General features: G+C 46.8%; 1 protein-coding gene across 3 annotated transcripts in view; it reads right to left on the bottom strand.

The window, feature by feature from the left end:
* The window catches only part of PLEKHH1 (pleckstrin homology, MyTH4 and FERM domain containing H1), a 51,471-nt gene extending 48,832 nt beyond the window's left edge, over positions 1-2,639 (bottom strand). Inside the window, exon 1 of one of the 3 annotated variants that reach the window (XM_072839021.1) lies at positions 2,570-2,639. The gene's annotated coding sequence lies outside the window, so the exon portion shown is untranslated. Of the gene's footprint in view, positions 1-2,228; positions 2,377-2,569 lie in introns of those variants that run through there. The other 2 variants (XM_072839024.1, XM_072839022.1) reach the window with 2 other exon arrangements.
* Positions 2,640-16,440: the final 13,801 nt, after the last annotated feature.

The following is a 16,440-nucleotide window of genomic DNA, read 5'->3' as shown; positions in this document are numbered from 1 at the left end:
GAGTCCTGGCTCTGGCACTAATTAATCTTGTGACCTTAAACCATTTGCTTAACCTCTTGAGCCTCAGCGCCATTTTGAAATTGAAAGTAATAATATTTCAAAAGGAGGGCAATAATATTAGGCTGAATCGTATGAAATTATCAGCATTTAATGATTTTTTGACCTTCAAAAATGGCAACTTCAGGGATGCCTGGGTGGCTTAGTCCGCTAGGTGTCTGACTCTTGGTTTCAGCTCAGATCATGATCTCATGGATCGTGAGATTGAGCCCTGCACCTGTGCGGGCTCTGCTCTTACCTGAGAGTTCTCTTGAAGATTCTCTTCCTCTGTCCCTCCCCCCACTTGTCCTGTCTGTCAAATAAATAAATAAATCTTTTTTAAAAATGACAATTTTATAGACCACACTATGTCATTTCTTTTGAGAATTAAAGGTGATATTACAGAAGCCTGGCATACAGTAAGCACTCAATAATGACAGCTACAATCGACAGTGAAAAGGCAAACCACCAGTGCCTGGGTATACTAGGGGATGGGGTCCATAGATGTGTTCACTACCAGATCCATTTCAGCAAGAACGGGATTTTTAAAAATTATTTTATCTCATTATTTTTGAATACTGAACAAAGGAGTATATGGTATAAAGTAAGGCTTCTTCCCACCCCTCTACATCAGCCACAGTTCTCCCCAGAGGCAGCTGTGCTATGGGGCTTTATGTCTTTCAGAGATATCCAGTGCAGACACAAGCATTCACATATATGTTGCATGCACAACACAAACACAAATGGTGACACACAATACACACTGTACTTAACCTATAACTGAGAGTTCTTCCTATATCAACATACACACCTGACCTGTCCTCCCTCCATGCTTTTTAACAGCTGTATTGTATAAGGGTCCCTTATTGACAGACATTTGGGCTGTTTGAAACCTTTAGCTAAAACAAAGCTGCAACAAATATATGTCATTCCATAGGCATCAGAGTATATCTGAAGGATAAAGTTCAGAAATGGAATATCTGAAGGATAAAGTCCCAGAAATGGAAATGCAGGATATACATTTTTAAATGGCCAAATAGTCCAAATTGCCTTCCCCAAGACTATTCGAATTCATATTCCAGCCAGCAATAAGTGCCTGCTTCCCGACGGAGGAGATCAGTTTTGAATTCATTCTTGACAGAATGGAGAGAAGGCTCAGCTGGGCTATCCAGAGAATGCAGGATGGTGGCTCAAGAGCCAGCCTGCTGTGAACTCGCCCAGATCAGGAGTGAGGGAATCCTCACACCTTAACATCAGCATGTATCAAGCACTCTGCAAACCACAAGGAGCACAGAGTTCCCTATATGGTTACACAGCCTCATAGAGAAAAGGGACTAGTGAAGACGAGGGCAGGATGAGGGAGCAGAGTAGGAGGTACATGCTTCTTCCCTAGAGCTGGTGACTTCTGAAAAGGGCAGAGCGGCACCACATTTTCTCAACTCAGTTGTTAGTCTCAATGAGTTGAGACCACAGGGTATCCCCACCCCCACCACCATAACTAGCTCTAAGCAGGTCCTCTCAGCAGCCTACTGGAGGAAAGTGGGCAACGGTGAACCACATCCCACATGTGGAATACAGGAGGCTCGGGTCTGAGTTTTGCCTCTTCCGCTTTTTTAGCTATATGACCTTGGGCAAATCACAATTTCTCTGAGTCTGCTTTCTCCTTTGCAAAATGGGGATAATAACACGCAGAAACTCTATCAAGTGTTAGATGACATTACCATACAGAAGTGTTCGGTGTTCGGTGACATTACCATACAGAAAGTCTGGCAGGTAGAAGACAGTCCAAAAAGCCTGGCGAAAGAACTCACGACTTTTCCAATGCCATTGTTATTAAGATGATCTTTCAAAGTAGAAAAAGTTTTACCTGGAACTGAGGCTCTGCACAAAAGAGTTTTATGAGATGGGCTCACAGTAAAAGTTCTAGAGATGACCTGGAAGGGACAGATCCAACAGGGAGCGGATTCTACTTCCAAGTGAGGGTCTTCACTGCCTCTGCCCCCCTGCACCCCCGCCCCAGGAGGGTTCCCAGGTGACAGGGTCCTCTCTAAGGCTCCCGGGACACAAAGCTCCTGCCTGTCACTCAGTGCCCAACTTGTTTTCTTTTCTGCTTGGCTGACCTGCTTGTAGGAGTCGAGCCTGACCCAACAGAGTCCATAAAGGGGCCGCCGAGAAATCACAGAAGAGATTACCTGAGACGAGGCCGAGGCCGGCAGGAGAGCCGAGGGGGGACGCGAGCGGGAGGCCGGGCGGCGCGGCGCCAAGCCTGCAGCGCGCCCGAGGCCCTTCCCGGGGCGGCGGGCCCCAGCCGGTCCCGCAGTCCCGCTCCTCCCGAGGGGGCGGCTCCTCCCGAGGGGCGTCCGCAAGCCCAGCCGCGCTGCCAGCGCCGCGAGCGCCGGGTGGGGAGGCACCTGCTCCGAGTCGCCGCACGGCCGGGGGCGGCCGGTCCTCCGCGCCCCGCCGGTGCCCCCGGGCCGCGCACGCCCCGCGCCGCGCCTCCCGCCCACCCGGGACCCGGGCGCCCTCCGCTGACCTCGCGTCCTTCTGGGCCGGCTCGGCGGCGGCCGCCCGGCCTCGGCTCGGCGGCGGCAGGGGGCGCGGGGCGGGGCGCGGGCGGGCGCGCGGCGGGGCGGCGGGGCGGGGGCGCGGCGGGGCGGGGGTGCCGGCGGGCGGGCCGCACAAAGCCGAGCCGGGCCTCGCGGCGCCCCATGCAGCGCGGCGCCGCGCCCCCTCCTTCAAGGCCGAGGCCGCCGCGGCTCCTCGGGCGGCTCGCGGGCAGGCACAGGAAATGACCTCAGCGGGCTCCAGCCTCCCCGCTCTCCGCGCCGCCGGGCCGTCCCCGGGGCGGCGGGGTCTCCGGGCGCCCAGCTCCCCGCGGCGGGGGGCGGCCGGGAGCCCCGAGACCCGCTCAGCGCCCGGCCAGCGCGGGAGCCCCGCAGGCTGGGGCGCGAGACCAGACCGTGCCCCCCCCCACCACCACCACCACCAAGGAGGTTCCAGCATGTGCTGGCGACCTGTGAAAACTGTGCCGCCCGGATACTTGCAGCAGAAGTCCTGTTTCCAACAGTCTGTCCCAATCCCACACCCATGTTCTGGTTTGTAATTTGGGGGGGGGGGGGGAAGTCCTCACAACCCTGAAAGTAACTTGCTTATGTATGTATGTATGTATGTATGTATGTGCATTATTTATGTTGAAGGAGCCGGCCAAGAAGCCAGAAGGCCAACAGGACGCTGCTTGCTGGGCAGCTTGCAGAGAAGTCTTCATACTCTCGTTCTTCAAGGCCTTGCAGTCCCTTGGCTCACCAGTACAAGCCTGCACCCACAGGGGATTGGAACCCCCAACTTTTGGTAAAGAAGATGAATATGGAGAACACTGCAAGGAAGGATCCACATTTCAAAGCCGCTTTCTTCCCCAACCCTGTAGGCTCTGTCTAGGCCTGAACAGAGACGACCACCACCAGGGCCATTTCACCAAAGGGGCTTTGGAAGACTATCTCCAGGCCGTGATGAGGGATCCCTCTGGCTCCACCTCTAGTTTGAATTAGAATCTCTGGAGGTGAAACTGCTAGATTACCCAGCTAACAAGCTCCCCAGGCAATTCTCATGCACAACTTTGAGAGCCCAGATGATATAGAAAGCTGGTCCCAATTGTTCAGGAGGCCAAGGCAAAAGTTCAGCTGGGCCAATGGGACTCCAGGGGCTAAACTTGCAAATGGACTAGAGCTCCTGGGGATAGAGATAGATCAACCCCAGACTGTGGGACAACTGGCCTCTGCTATCCCTTCAACACTCAGGAAGATGCCTAAGGTAGCCCAAAAGCAAGTCTTATGGGATTTATTAAGAGTCATTCATTCATTCATTCATGCCTTCATTCACCTTTTTTTTTTTTTTAAGATTTTATTTATTTATTCATGATAGACGTAGAGAGAAAGAGAGAGACACAGGCAGAGGGAGAAGCAGGCTCCATGCCAGGAGCCCGACGCAGGGCTCGATCCCAGGACTCCAGGATCACACCCTGGGCCAAAGGCAGGCGCTAAACTGCTGAGCCACCCAAGGATCCCCCTTCATTCACCTTGAATAGCTAATCATGCACATACATTTCAAATAATATGGAAGAGCTAATGCTGAAAAATGTCTACCTCCCTTATGCTCCAGATCACTCCTCCCCAAACACAAAATTTCCTTTCAACATATTTTATGCATAAAGTATTCATAAATCCATATTCATTTATACACACACACACACACATATTTGACCCTTGAACAGCATGCATTTGAACTGTGCAGATTCACTTATACATGGATCTTTTCCTTTTCCTTTTTTTAAAAGATTTATTTATTTATTCATGAGAGACACAGAGAGAGACAGGCAAAGACAGAGGCAGAGGGAGAAGCAGGCTCCTTGCAGGGAGCTTGATGTGGGACTGGATCCCGGGACCACGGGATCATGCCCTGAGCCGAAGGCAGCCGCTCAACCACTGAGCCACCCAGGCGTCCCTCTGTTCCTTTTTTTAAAAAAAGATTTATTTATTTACTTTAGAGGCGGGGGTGGGGGTGAGGGTGGGTGGGGAGGGACAGAGGGAGAGAGAGAGGATCTCAAGCAGACTCCCAACTGAGCAGAGTCCAATGTGGAGCTCTATCTCATGACCCTGAGATCATGACCAAAATCAAGAATCAGAGGCTTGGGTGGCCCCGATGGCCCAGTGGTTTAGCGCCTCCTTCAGCCCAGGGTGTGGTCCTGGAGACCCGGGATCGAGTCCCACGTCCGGCTCCCTGCATGGAGCCTGCTTCTCCTTCTGCCTGTGTCTCTGCCTCTCTCTCTCTCTGTCTGTCATGAGTAAATAAATAAAATCTTAAAAAAAGAAAAAAAAAGGATCAGAGGCTTGACTGACTGAGCTCCTACATGGATCTTTTTCAATAAAAAATGTATTGGAATATTTTTTGGAGACTTGTGACAATTTAAAAAAACTTGCCCATGAACCACATACCTAGAAATACAAAAAAAAATTTAAGAAAAATTCAGTATTATTGTAAGAATACAGTATTTAATATATAACATACAAACTATGTACTAATCAACTGTGTTATCAGTAAGGTTTCTGGTCAACAGTAGACTACTAGTTACATTTCTGGGGAGTCATAAGTTATACTCAGATTTTTGACTACATGGAAGTTGGTGCCCCTAACCCCTGGCATTGTTCAAGGGTCAACTAGATAGAGAGATAGAGTAATAGATAGATTCATGTATATCTATTTATAGCCCCTTTTCAGCACTAAGAAAGCATCTCTTGCCTTTTTTTCCCTTAACATTACCATTTGTTGACTCTGTGTGACATATCAGCACACTTAGAGATGCCTTACGTTTTTTAGGGGTTCCCTAGTGTTCCTAATGATGGATATTTAGGATATTTCCAATCTTTGGCTATTACGTACCTTGCTACAGTGAATATCTCTGTACATACTTCTTGGCCCACATTAATGACTATCTTTATGGTTTAATATTTAGAAGTGGAATTTCTGGCTCTAAACACATTATGAATTTTCAATTTCAATAGATGCAACCGAATCACCCTCAGAGGAGACTGCACCAATCTACACTTCTATCAGTGTATTGAGTGCCTCTTCAGTCCCTCCCACCACACCAATTAAGTGATTTATCACAAAGTTCAAAGCTTTTAGAAAGGGAGGATTAAGTGAGTTCATATGCATGGATGATTTTCAAACACTGCTAGCAGGCAGAAAGGCTCAGGGAAACATTAGCCTTTAGTCTCCCAACTGCACTCCTCCCTATGACTCTCCCTTCCTTTGGGCTCTGTCTCAATACCAGCTCTGGAAACTCCAGCAAGCTCCTTGGCCTCTCTGGGACTCTGTTTCCTTTTCTCTAATGTGCAAATCATAATGTCTCTCTCTGGAGTTGGTTTGAGGAATCAGATAATAGAGTCACATAAATTTTGGGATCCAATCATTGTTTAATAAGTGATAGCTATTCTTCCCTCAAACTTCCCCTCTAGCTTTAATTTTGAAAATTTCAAACTGACAGAAGTTGCAAAAATAGTGCTTTAACCACCCATATACTCTTTGCCTAGATTTACCACATTTGCTCTCTCTCTAGGTCTTTACACATATATATTATATTACATTATACTATATATTTATGTCACCTATTTATATTATGTATTTTATATATTTTGATATATCACATATAATATGATATAATATATAATTTTTGTCCTCGGCCATTTGAGAGTTGTACATATCATGACCTTTTACCCCTGAATACTTCAATATGTACCTTCCTAAAACAAGAGTATTCTTCTAACACTATCATACTTAGGAAACTTATCATTTTTTTTAAGGATTTTATTCATTTATTCATGAGAGACACGGAGAAAAAGACAGAAACACAGACAGAGGGAGAAGCAGGCTCTTTGCAGGAAGCCCGATGTGGGGACTCAATGTGGGACTCGATCCCCCACCCCAGACGCCCAACCACTGAGCCACCCAGGCGTCCCAAGGAAACTTATCATTGATATTACTATCGTTTACCATACAAATCATATTAAAATTTCTCCAATTGTCCCAATAATGTCCTTTATAGCTGAATTTTATAGCTCTTTGATTTTTATTATTAGTTTCTACCTAATACTCACCAGTGTGAATGGATGCCTAGAGGAGAATGGGCTCATCCCCTCCTCTGCTCCAGGGAGAAGAGTGCCTCCCACAACTCTAGAGCCTAGTATTCCTCAGGGCTGCAGGTAATCAATAACCAGGCTAGCAGGGAAGATCACAGGCAGGGCAGAGTGTTCCATCTAATGCTAGGGATTGTCCCACCAGCCCTCTTTGCTGATGTTGCCTCCTCTGTCTGACCCCAGCCACCCCATGCTGGCTGCCTGGATAGGTTCTGCCCCCCTACGCAACTCTGGTTGGGTTTCTGGTATCTCCTGTCCCCATGGTCCTAGTCAGCAGAGGCAGCTGTGTGGGCTTCAGTGAGGGAAGCTTGGCCCCTCTGTCACCCTCAACCACACCCTCCCCATGCCACCTCGTCCCAGGGATGAATTGCTATGGCCCCCCTACACACACTACTTAACCCTGGAATTAAGGGTTGAGCTGTCGAGACACTTCTTTTTCTCCACAATCTTTCTATCTTAAGCAGCCTTCTCTGTAGCCTTCCATGGCTCTGAGCCTGCGAGTCAAACTGGCTACTGACTGTATTCAGACAGTAACATCAGCTGATACTCTTATGCTTCTCTTCTCCCCTCTGATTCTTCTTCCCATTCATTTGTTCATTCATTCATTTATGATAGCTGACTTTTAAGTTGTTCTAGGTACTCCATTAGACGCCCAGTGATAAACTCGGATAAACCATCTCCTTGCTTCCAGCCTCAGTTTGTCCTGGTAAAGCAGGGAAATTATTACCTCAGCACAGCTACCTTTCAGGCCAGAATACTTGAGAGTTGGAGGGAAAGGCAGGATTATGAGAGAATTGCTGTAGCAGAGGGCGAAACTGAAGTAAGGAAATGGCCATCTTGGGCACCATCTTTGACGGTGCTGTAGTGGGAGAGAGAGGAGAGAGCAGGAAGGCTGGAGGTAGCCTGCTGGAAAGGCTCTAAGCCCCCAGACTCCTCTATTGGTCCATGCAGAAATGGTACTCATCACACTTAAAATTCATTCCTGTTTCATGTTAACTTATTATTACAGTGGCCTGACAACCACTGTAGAGGGAAAAAGCCATTGTGTGCTCTGAGTTGAAATCTCAGTTGGGTCACTGAAGCTGAGAGTCCGCTTTTGCTTTTCTGAGAGGGCTTTGTGGCCATTCACTGTGACCAGGTCTGAACCAATTTGGTCCTTTGGTGATAATCAAGTTCTTACTCTCATAGCCGGTGAAGATAAAAATGGAGACCATTCATCTTCTCCATATAACCTGCTACAGGTGGGATAGTAAAAATGGCCAAAATTCTGCGGATTACACAGACATTTATTAGCAAGCAGGCACAAAAATTCCTACAACCTGCTTCAAAGGCGTCAGGAAGTTGGACTGGTCTGATTCCTACACATTATTTGTGTGAGGACCCAGATCGTCTTTCTGGCTAACTCCTTATTTTGAAAACCTCGAGCATACCTCAAGCATGTTCAGCCTGCTGGTGTACGCTTTGATGCCATTTGAAGTGCTTATGTAACCACCCTCTAGAGTGTGGATTCCTGATTAGAATACTTCAGATGCTAACTAACCCCTCCAGGGGTTAGAGGAGAGTCAGTTTACACATACACACACCACGTGTTTTAGACTGAAGTAATTTAAAAAATAAATTCCTACAGAGTAAATATAACAGCATCCTACTCTGTGCTTAGTTTCCTGGGCAATACCGTGGAAAGAATGGGAGCCATGGAACTGGCCAAACATCAGATCAAGTCCCATATTTACCATATCTATGCTGATGTAACCTTGGAGCAAGTGCTTAATTAATTCCTCATTTGTCAAATGATGATAATAACAATTCTTGCCTCTTAGTGTTGTTGAAAGGATTAAATGAGACAGAATTGTGTCTGGCATGTAACAAGTGCTGTATAAATGGTAGTTTTTGTTATTCATTCTTTGAACAAATATTTGCTGGAGGTCTAATGTTTATCAGATACTCTTCCAGGTCCCTAGTATCTACTCTACTAGGTCAAGAGATGGTGGTACCTCAAGGAGCTGGCTTTGTGGCAAGATTGCAATAGATAAGAAAGATGTCTTGAGAGTCAGGAATAACTCTAGGAGAACTGGTGAAATGTTTGATAATTCATCTTACCATAAGTCCTGGGCTTTCCAGAAACCCCATTTCCCAACACCATTTGTTTTCTCTGAGCGGGGCTCCGGGTTCCAGAGAAACCTCTCTTGCTTCACTGAAACCCTCCCAAATTAAGCACCCCTTCTTCTGCCCCCAGGGCCTTGTTCTCAGTTGTCGTTGGATGGAAACTAAAGGGAAAAGGGAGGGAGAGGAGATGGAGGAGGGGCCTCAGAATCCCAGGAGTCCGGGGGTTGGGGGTGGGGCAGTCCTGGTCCAGCCTTCTATCTCAGGAGTCAGGGTCAGAACTTGGCAGCTCTTGGGTTACAGAGAATTCAGGACACTATTTCTACTTCTGAATCTCTGGGAGCAGCTAGGGCAACCATGGACTGAGGTAGAGAGGCTCAGAGTCATTGCCCAATTCAGGTGGGAAGGCAATGATTAGACATGTAGAGAGATGCAGGGTGGGAAGGAAATGAAATGGTACAGAGCAGAATTCTGTGTGTGTGTGTGTGTGTGCGTGCATGTGCATGTGCATGTGTGTGTGTGTGTGTGTTGGGCAGGGGTGGGGGTGTCTTAACTTTGGGCATGGACTCTTCTTACATTTATTTATTCAGTTATTCAGGAACAAGTATTTATGGAGTAGTTACCATTTGCCAGGTACTGTGTGAGGAAACAAAGTGTGGCAAGTGTGATGATGACCTCAGGACACAGACTTCAAAACCAGGCATACCTGCCATTGAATCCTGGGTCTTCCCAGTGGGGAGCATGGCTAATGATCTATCCAGTCCAGCTCTGGGATCTGGAGCCAGACAGAGCCAGACAGAGCCAGGCAGAGAGCAGGGAAGGGAGAGATTTGTTTGTAAAACAGGGATCTGTACTTTTTCCTTAGAGGGTAGTTGTAAAGATGGAGATAAAGGGTCTGCCCCCATGTCTGGCATATCATATGCACCTAGTAAGTGTTTCTAAATGGGGGTATAAAAGACTAGCAAGGTGCCCAAAGGCTAGAGACTTGGAAGCTAACAAAGAGCAATGGGTGGAAGGAAGGGGCTGGTCAAGAAGGATCCTAATGAGAAGGAAAGCAGTGATTTCCCCATCTAACCTTATATCATGAAGCCCTGGGGCCACTGACTAAAAATATGGATTGAGGCCCTGCACATTGAGATCAGCAGGCCCAGGGGTCTATATTTTCATGATCCTTAGACCAATAGGAAGCCTGGTATTGACTGGTTTGTCATACATAATATTCCAACATTTCCAGTGATCTTCTCAGGGAGGAACAATAGCCCCAGAGGGCAACACAGGGTAGAACTGATGTAATTACAACATATATCAATGCAAAATGATCTGTTCAGTGCAGCTGCAAGCTCCCCAGGCAAGAAAGAGCCAGGCAGAGGGGGTGGGGGGAAACAAGAAGAAGAGGTGGTAGGGAGAGCTCAGGGAATGAGAATGGGGTAAATCCAGCCATCTGAGTGGGGTTCTTGTTCATTTAGAACTTACAACATTAAGCCAGCTGTCTTATTTTTCCAACAGCTTTCATCACAGATGAAAACAATGGTGATTCGCATTAAGGGACAGGAGGGGCTGGGAAGGGACCAGCTTCAAGTCAGAGGCAGGTTCTCCAGGAGTCTATAGCGCCCATGTGGGAACAGACTTTGGGGTTCTAAGAAGCCAAAGGAACTCAGGCCAGTCAGGGAGCTGATCATGGCACCTTGGCCTCCTTTTTGCAGCTTCAGACACTTGAAGTGTCTCAGCGCAACAGTGAGTTGCCTCTGGGATTCTATTTCCAGAGTTCAGATTCCAGTTCTGGCACTTAGCTCAGTACTGGCATATAGCAAGTGCTGAGTAGATGCTGGCCTTTATTATTACTTTTTCAGCTGATGACAGACCATGGGAGAGGTCTGGTGGGCTAGGGTTCTAATTTCATAGGTTCAGTACATGCTTGGTGAGTGTCTACTATGGACTGGAAGGAGGAGAGGGAGAACAGTGAGGAACATGTGGCTCAGTCCTGGGCAAACTGGACTGTGGAGGGCCTCCTTGTGCCCCTAAGCCTCCCTTCCTCTGAGAGGCTGCTTCACCTGATTGGTGGAGATCTACATGCAAGGGTGTGAGTAGGAGTCCCTCTGTTTCAGGGACACAGGCATTCCCCTGCAGGGGACCTTGCAGGCTGAGTGATTGCTATAAGAGCGCACCAAAGGGCGCCCCAGAATTCACAGGGATGACAAGACATGAAATACCTGGACAGAATGAGAGGACCTAACCATTGAGGCTCTTCCTCTCTCCTTTCCCCAATGGTTTATCATGGAACCAATCGCTCTGTTATCAGTTTTGATGAACGAAGCCTTCATCTGGCATGCTTATGATCGTTGTGCTCAGACTCAGGGGCTTTACGAGTGTCAGGTCTCATGCCCTATTGGAAGCCCTCTTTGCCAGCTCCTTTTTATAAAAGGGGTTTAGTCCAGGTTCACATAATCTTCTTCCCCTCTCAAAGTCCCCAAGGTGACCAGCAATTAGGACAGGGGAGGCTATCTCTTAGCGCCATCTAGTGGTCAGGATGGCTTGTTTTCTTTTCTTTTTTTTTCTTTTTAAGATTTATTTATTTAGGTGAGAGAGAGCAAGCAGGGCCTGGAGGGGCAGAGGGAGAAGGAGAGAGAACCTCAAGTAGACTCCTAGCTTAGTGCGGAGCCCGACATGGGGCTGGATCCTACAACCTTGAGATCACGACCTGAGTAGGAACCAAGAGTGAAACCAAGAGTCCACTGGTCGCTCTACTGACTGCCACCCAGGTGCCCCAGGATGGCTTATTTTCTTAAAGAACCCTGAGCTCCAGCATTCCTACTCTCAGCCATACCTAGGGCCAGCTCTCTTCCCTTTGATCTGATCAGTGCATACTTTGGTCCCCTGGGAGGAGGTGGTTAATGGGGCTCTAACGCCTGTCTAAAGTGGAGACTTTAAACCTTAAATTCTGCATTCTTTGTTCCTGTTCAACGTTGCATAGTTTCCGGGAAGGGGACTGGAAAACTTAGTGGTACTAAAAGATGAAGGTAAAGTAGAGATTGATGGAAAGAACATTCTCCCATTCTCCCCTTCCCAGCTTTGAACACTCGGCTGCAGCAGTGCACAGACCATCACCTTGGCACTTATTCCAGGTGTCTCTCACCTAGTCATGTCACAAGAGCAGGGAACAGGAAGAGTCTCTTCTGCAAAAGTCCAAGCTGCAGGTTAAGGATCATCTTTGCTCTGTCACAGATAAAGTGATAAGAGATGGAACCAGAGTGTTCAACTCAGAGCACGAAGGAATCCACATATTGGGAGATTTGCTCAAGTAAAAGTGAGCTTTGGAAATTTCAGAGAGTTGGTACAGACAGCCCACCTTTCCAAAATGCAATTTCCTCATTTTTTGGTTCTGAACTTCTGGTTAAAATCCAGAAGAGGGGGCAGCCCCAGTGGTGCAGCAGTTTAGCACCGCCTGCGGCCCAGGGCATGATCCTGGAGACCCGGGATCAAGTCCCACTTCGGGCTCCCAGCATGGAGCCTGCTTCTCCCTCTGCCTGTGTGTGTCTGTGCCTCTCTCTCTGTGTCTCTATGAATAAATAAATAAAAATCTTTTAAAAAATAAATAAAATAAAATCCAGAAGAGGGAATACTGGTCTTTTTCCAATTACAGCGTGGAGATTATCCACAGGAATGAGGTAGAGCCAACAGGTCTCATGCATAAGAAGGGAGGTTGGTGATGGAGCAGAACACACAGATTCCTAGGATCAGAAGCAACAAGCATTGCTCTAGGGGTAACACATGACTGTTGCTCCTTCCAAACACTACATGTTGTTCCACTGGTCACTGGAGAAACTCTCAGATGGCTTTGGAATGGTCTGATCCTGGAAGCAGGAATTTCCCTACAGGGCATAGGGGACTGTTCTTATGTGGACTTAGGATCTTTCAGGAAAAAATGCTTTTGAGAAGACCACGGCTTTTTGGGAAGCAAAAAAAATTTTTTTTTAGATTTTTTTTTTTAATTCATGACAGACACAAAGAGAGAGAGAGAGGGAGAGAGAGAGAGAGAGAGAGAGAGAGGCAGAGACACAGGCAGAGGGAGAAGCAGGCTCCCTGCAGTGAGCCTGACGTGGGACTCAATCCCCGGTCCCCAGGATCACACCCTGGGCTGAAGGTGGCGCTAAACCGCTGAGCCACCAGGGCTGCCCGGGAAGCAAAATTTTAATGTTGAAATAAATCCATTGGAATATTCAGAATAAGAAATTTCCTTAAATATCTTCGTCATTCAAGGTAATGTCAGTGGAAGGTAATGTACATATATATAGTAACGACATAGGATTAGGAGCTATTTATAGAAGTAAAGATCACTAAAATTTTTCCAGAATCATGTCTTCCACTCAAAATCCCTGCTTTTCCTGACATAGTTTTATGATTTTTTTTTGTTTTTTTTTTTAGAGAAGGAGAGAGAAGGAGATGGGGAGAGGGAGAGAGAATCTTGAGCAAGCTCCACATCCAGCACAGACCCTATGTGTGCTCAATCTCACTCACAACCCTGAGATCATGCATGACCTGAGAAGAAATCAAAAGTCCAACTGAGCCACTCAGGTGCCCCAAAAGGCATTCATTTCTTAATGTCAAATGAAAAAAATTCTAGAAAAGTGTATATAATACAAATTATTTTATGTAAAACTGTATGTATACATTTTTCCCCCAAACGTTAACAGTGATTATTTTGGGGTGTAGAAGTTTGGTGTAATGTTTTTAGTTTCTGCTTTGTTCTTTTCTATATTATGTGGATGTTTTACAAGGAGTATGAATCATTTTTCTAATACAGCTATTAAAATGTTTTTAAAGTATTGATCTCATCAGTAATGTAGAAAGCTGAGATTCAGGGAAGTTGACAACAAACTCAATATAGCCACAGTCTGCCAGTCAAAGAGCCAGATTTGCCCTCATCACTTCCCATCCCTCAAGTTTAATGCCAAGCCCTTGGAGTCATTGCCTCGAATTGGTGAAGGTTCCGGGGAAGGATATAGCAAGTGGACACCTGGGAGAATTGGGGGTCCATGTTCAGATCAGAGGGGATTCACGTGCTGGATCCCTGTTACCTCTTCAGAGCAATTGAGCTACACAACAAGAGCATTACTGGATTCCTGTTATACACTATGGTCCTGTGGTCTGGCAGTTGTCCAGGTGTTGAAGGAGTAGACACGAGTCTGGGGACAGAGTTAACTTGGGCCTAGTTCTGACCCAAGCCCATTTATACCCCGCAAGGGAAATGATGTATTCAGCTATGTTCTCTACTTGAGGAAAGAAGGAACATGTGGCTAGTTGGATGTAGTCCAAAGGACCGACTTCATGGGGCTCTAGTAGGGAGCAATATGGTGAATGATTTCAAGGAGAAACTCCAGAGTCCCTCTTCCTTTCCTCCACCACTTCTCACTCTTCCACACTCACCCATGTTCATCCACACTCCTTAACTGTAGTACTAGAGACCCACAGATCCTTTCCTTGACATTCTTGGATTTCTGAGACATCATTCAACTCAGCCTGCTTGTCAAGTGACAGGACAGGGAGTGGGACCCACTGAGCACAGGGTCTTCCTAGAATAAGAACTTGGATTTAAATAGTAAAAGCACAGGGATGCTCGGGTGACTCAAGGGTTGAGCATCTACCTTTGGCTCAGGTCGTGATTCCAGGGTCCTGGGATCAAGTCCCGCATCAGGCTCCCCACAGGGAGCCTGCTTCTCCCTCTGCCTATGTCCCTGCCTGTCTGTCTGTCTCTCATGAATAAAAAAATTTTTTTTTAAATAGTAAAAGCTCAGAGAAAGACTATAGTATTAATTTCCCATTATACTAACACCAAAAAGGGTGCTTACTGGGTCAAGATGAGGTCTCTGAGCAACCAGTTCCATCTCAGCCTATGCATTCTGAACATAGACATGCAGTTCCAGACAAAGCACTCACCAGTGCCGTGTTCTTTTTTTGTGTCATTGGAAATCTCATTCTTCTTCCCTCCCTTCCTTCCCTCCCCAGACCCCTCTACTCTATTCTCTGGGGGAGGTCACAGTCCTATATACCTGGGGGAGGTCACAGTCCTATATACATGACATAACTACCCACAGATAGGAAAGAAAATCCACCAAAGTTGGCAGTGCTTCCTTCCCAGGTAGGTATCTTGCTGAGGACATAAGAGAAAGCAAACCTTGACCTAAGCTGTGGGTAAGAAAGAAAGGCAAACAGTCTTATGACAGCAAAAGTGTGTAAATTTGCATATACTAGTCAATTGTGAGCCAAAGTGGAGAGGTTTTTTTTGCAGAATGTGGTGGAGATAAAGCCAGGCCATGGAAACAGCTTCATCATAGAACACAAATAATCACAGACCTTGCACAGCATGGGGGTACAGAACTTAAAGCCAGGAACATGGGGAAATTCTTTCTCATTATTGACTGTTATGGATTGGTGTCATATTCAGGTGCATAGGTCTCAATCTTTTTACCTGTGTGACCCCAATCCTTAGCACAGTGCATGGTACATTAATGGTTGTTGAATTGAGTAACAAGTACTTTGAAGTCAGATTCAGTCCTCATAATAGCACAGTGCTTGGGAAGAGAAACACTAAATACATGCTCATTAATTAATTAGCATCTGAAACTAATAGGATGCCTGACTGAACTAATTCCCTAGACAACTTAGAGTCCCAGGGATCAGCAACCTCTCAGGCTTATGCTGCCTTTCCTGAAGATGGTAGAGTTCTCCTTGAAGGGCCACCACAAGGAGGGGAAAATAATTGAAACAGGTTTTCTCCTACCCTCGGTGATGCCATCTGCACACCCCACCCCCACCCCACCTCCAAGCTGGGCTGCCTTACAGCCAGCTCCCTAGGCAGAGACTGTTTGCTTCAGATCTACAAAAAGGAAGATTTTCCCACTGTAACCCATCCCAGGACCTGGTGGGGCCCAGAATTGGGACTTGGATGAGATGCTGTGATAGAAATTCTTAGCCTATTAGTGTTGCCAAGTCCCAAGATATCCTTCTGCAATCACTGTGTCTGGCTGAAGTTTCTCTTTGAACTGATACAGTGAAGTCGGGACAGGCACACAGTGTCCCCCCAGGCAGAATGGCTTAGATAGCAGCATAAAAGCTTTTAGTTGCAAAGCCTTCTCATAAGCAGGCTCGCCTTAACAATATCCCTTTGTCCCATCTCAGACGACTAAGCTCCTTGTATCCTGGCAAAGGGAGGCACGGAGGGGAGGTCACCAGCTTGGAGTTTGGTTTCTAATCTCCAGGGCAGAAATTCTTTCCAATTTGCCCAGCACCTGGGCTAACTGCTGAGTCGGAAATGAGAGCAGCTGGGCAGTGGGGGTGGCTCTCTCCATGATTCCGAAGCCTTATAATGAACTCTATCTCACACCCCACCACCACCAAATTTACAACCTTCACAGTTAAACTCGACACTTAGAAATATGAAGTAGTGTAGTTTCAATGTATGTTTTCATATTTTCACTTCGATTTCTTTTAGCATTAGCCTTTCCCCTCTAATTTACTGCTAATCTCATGAAACTGCACTAATTTCCAGGGCTGTCTTAATGCACACACATTAATGTCTTAATGCTTTATGGATGAATCTACACTCACACAGAAT

Source organism: Canis lupus, chromosome 9 (genome assembly GCF_048164855.1).
Source record: "Canis lupus baileyi chromosome 9, mCanLup2.hap1, whole genome shotgun sequence".
NCBI classification, from domain to species: Eukaryota; Metazoa; Chordata; class Mammalia; order Carnivora; family Canidae; genus Canis; species Canis lupus.
The sequence above is the reverse complement of the archived record's forward strand: the minus strand, read 5'-3'. Positions and strand labels throughout refer to the sequence as shown.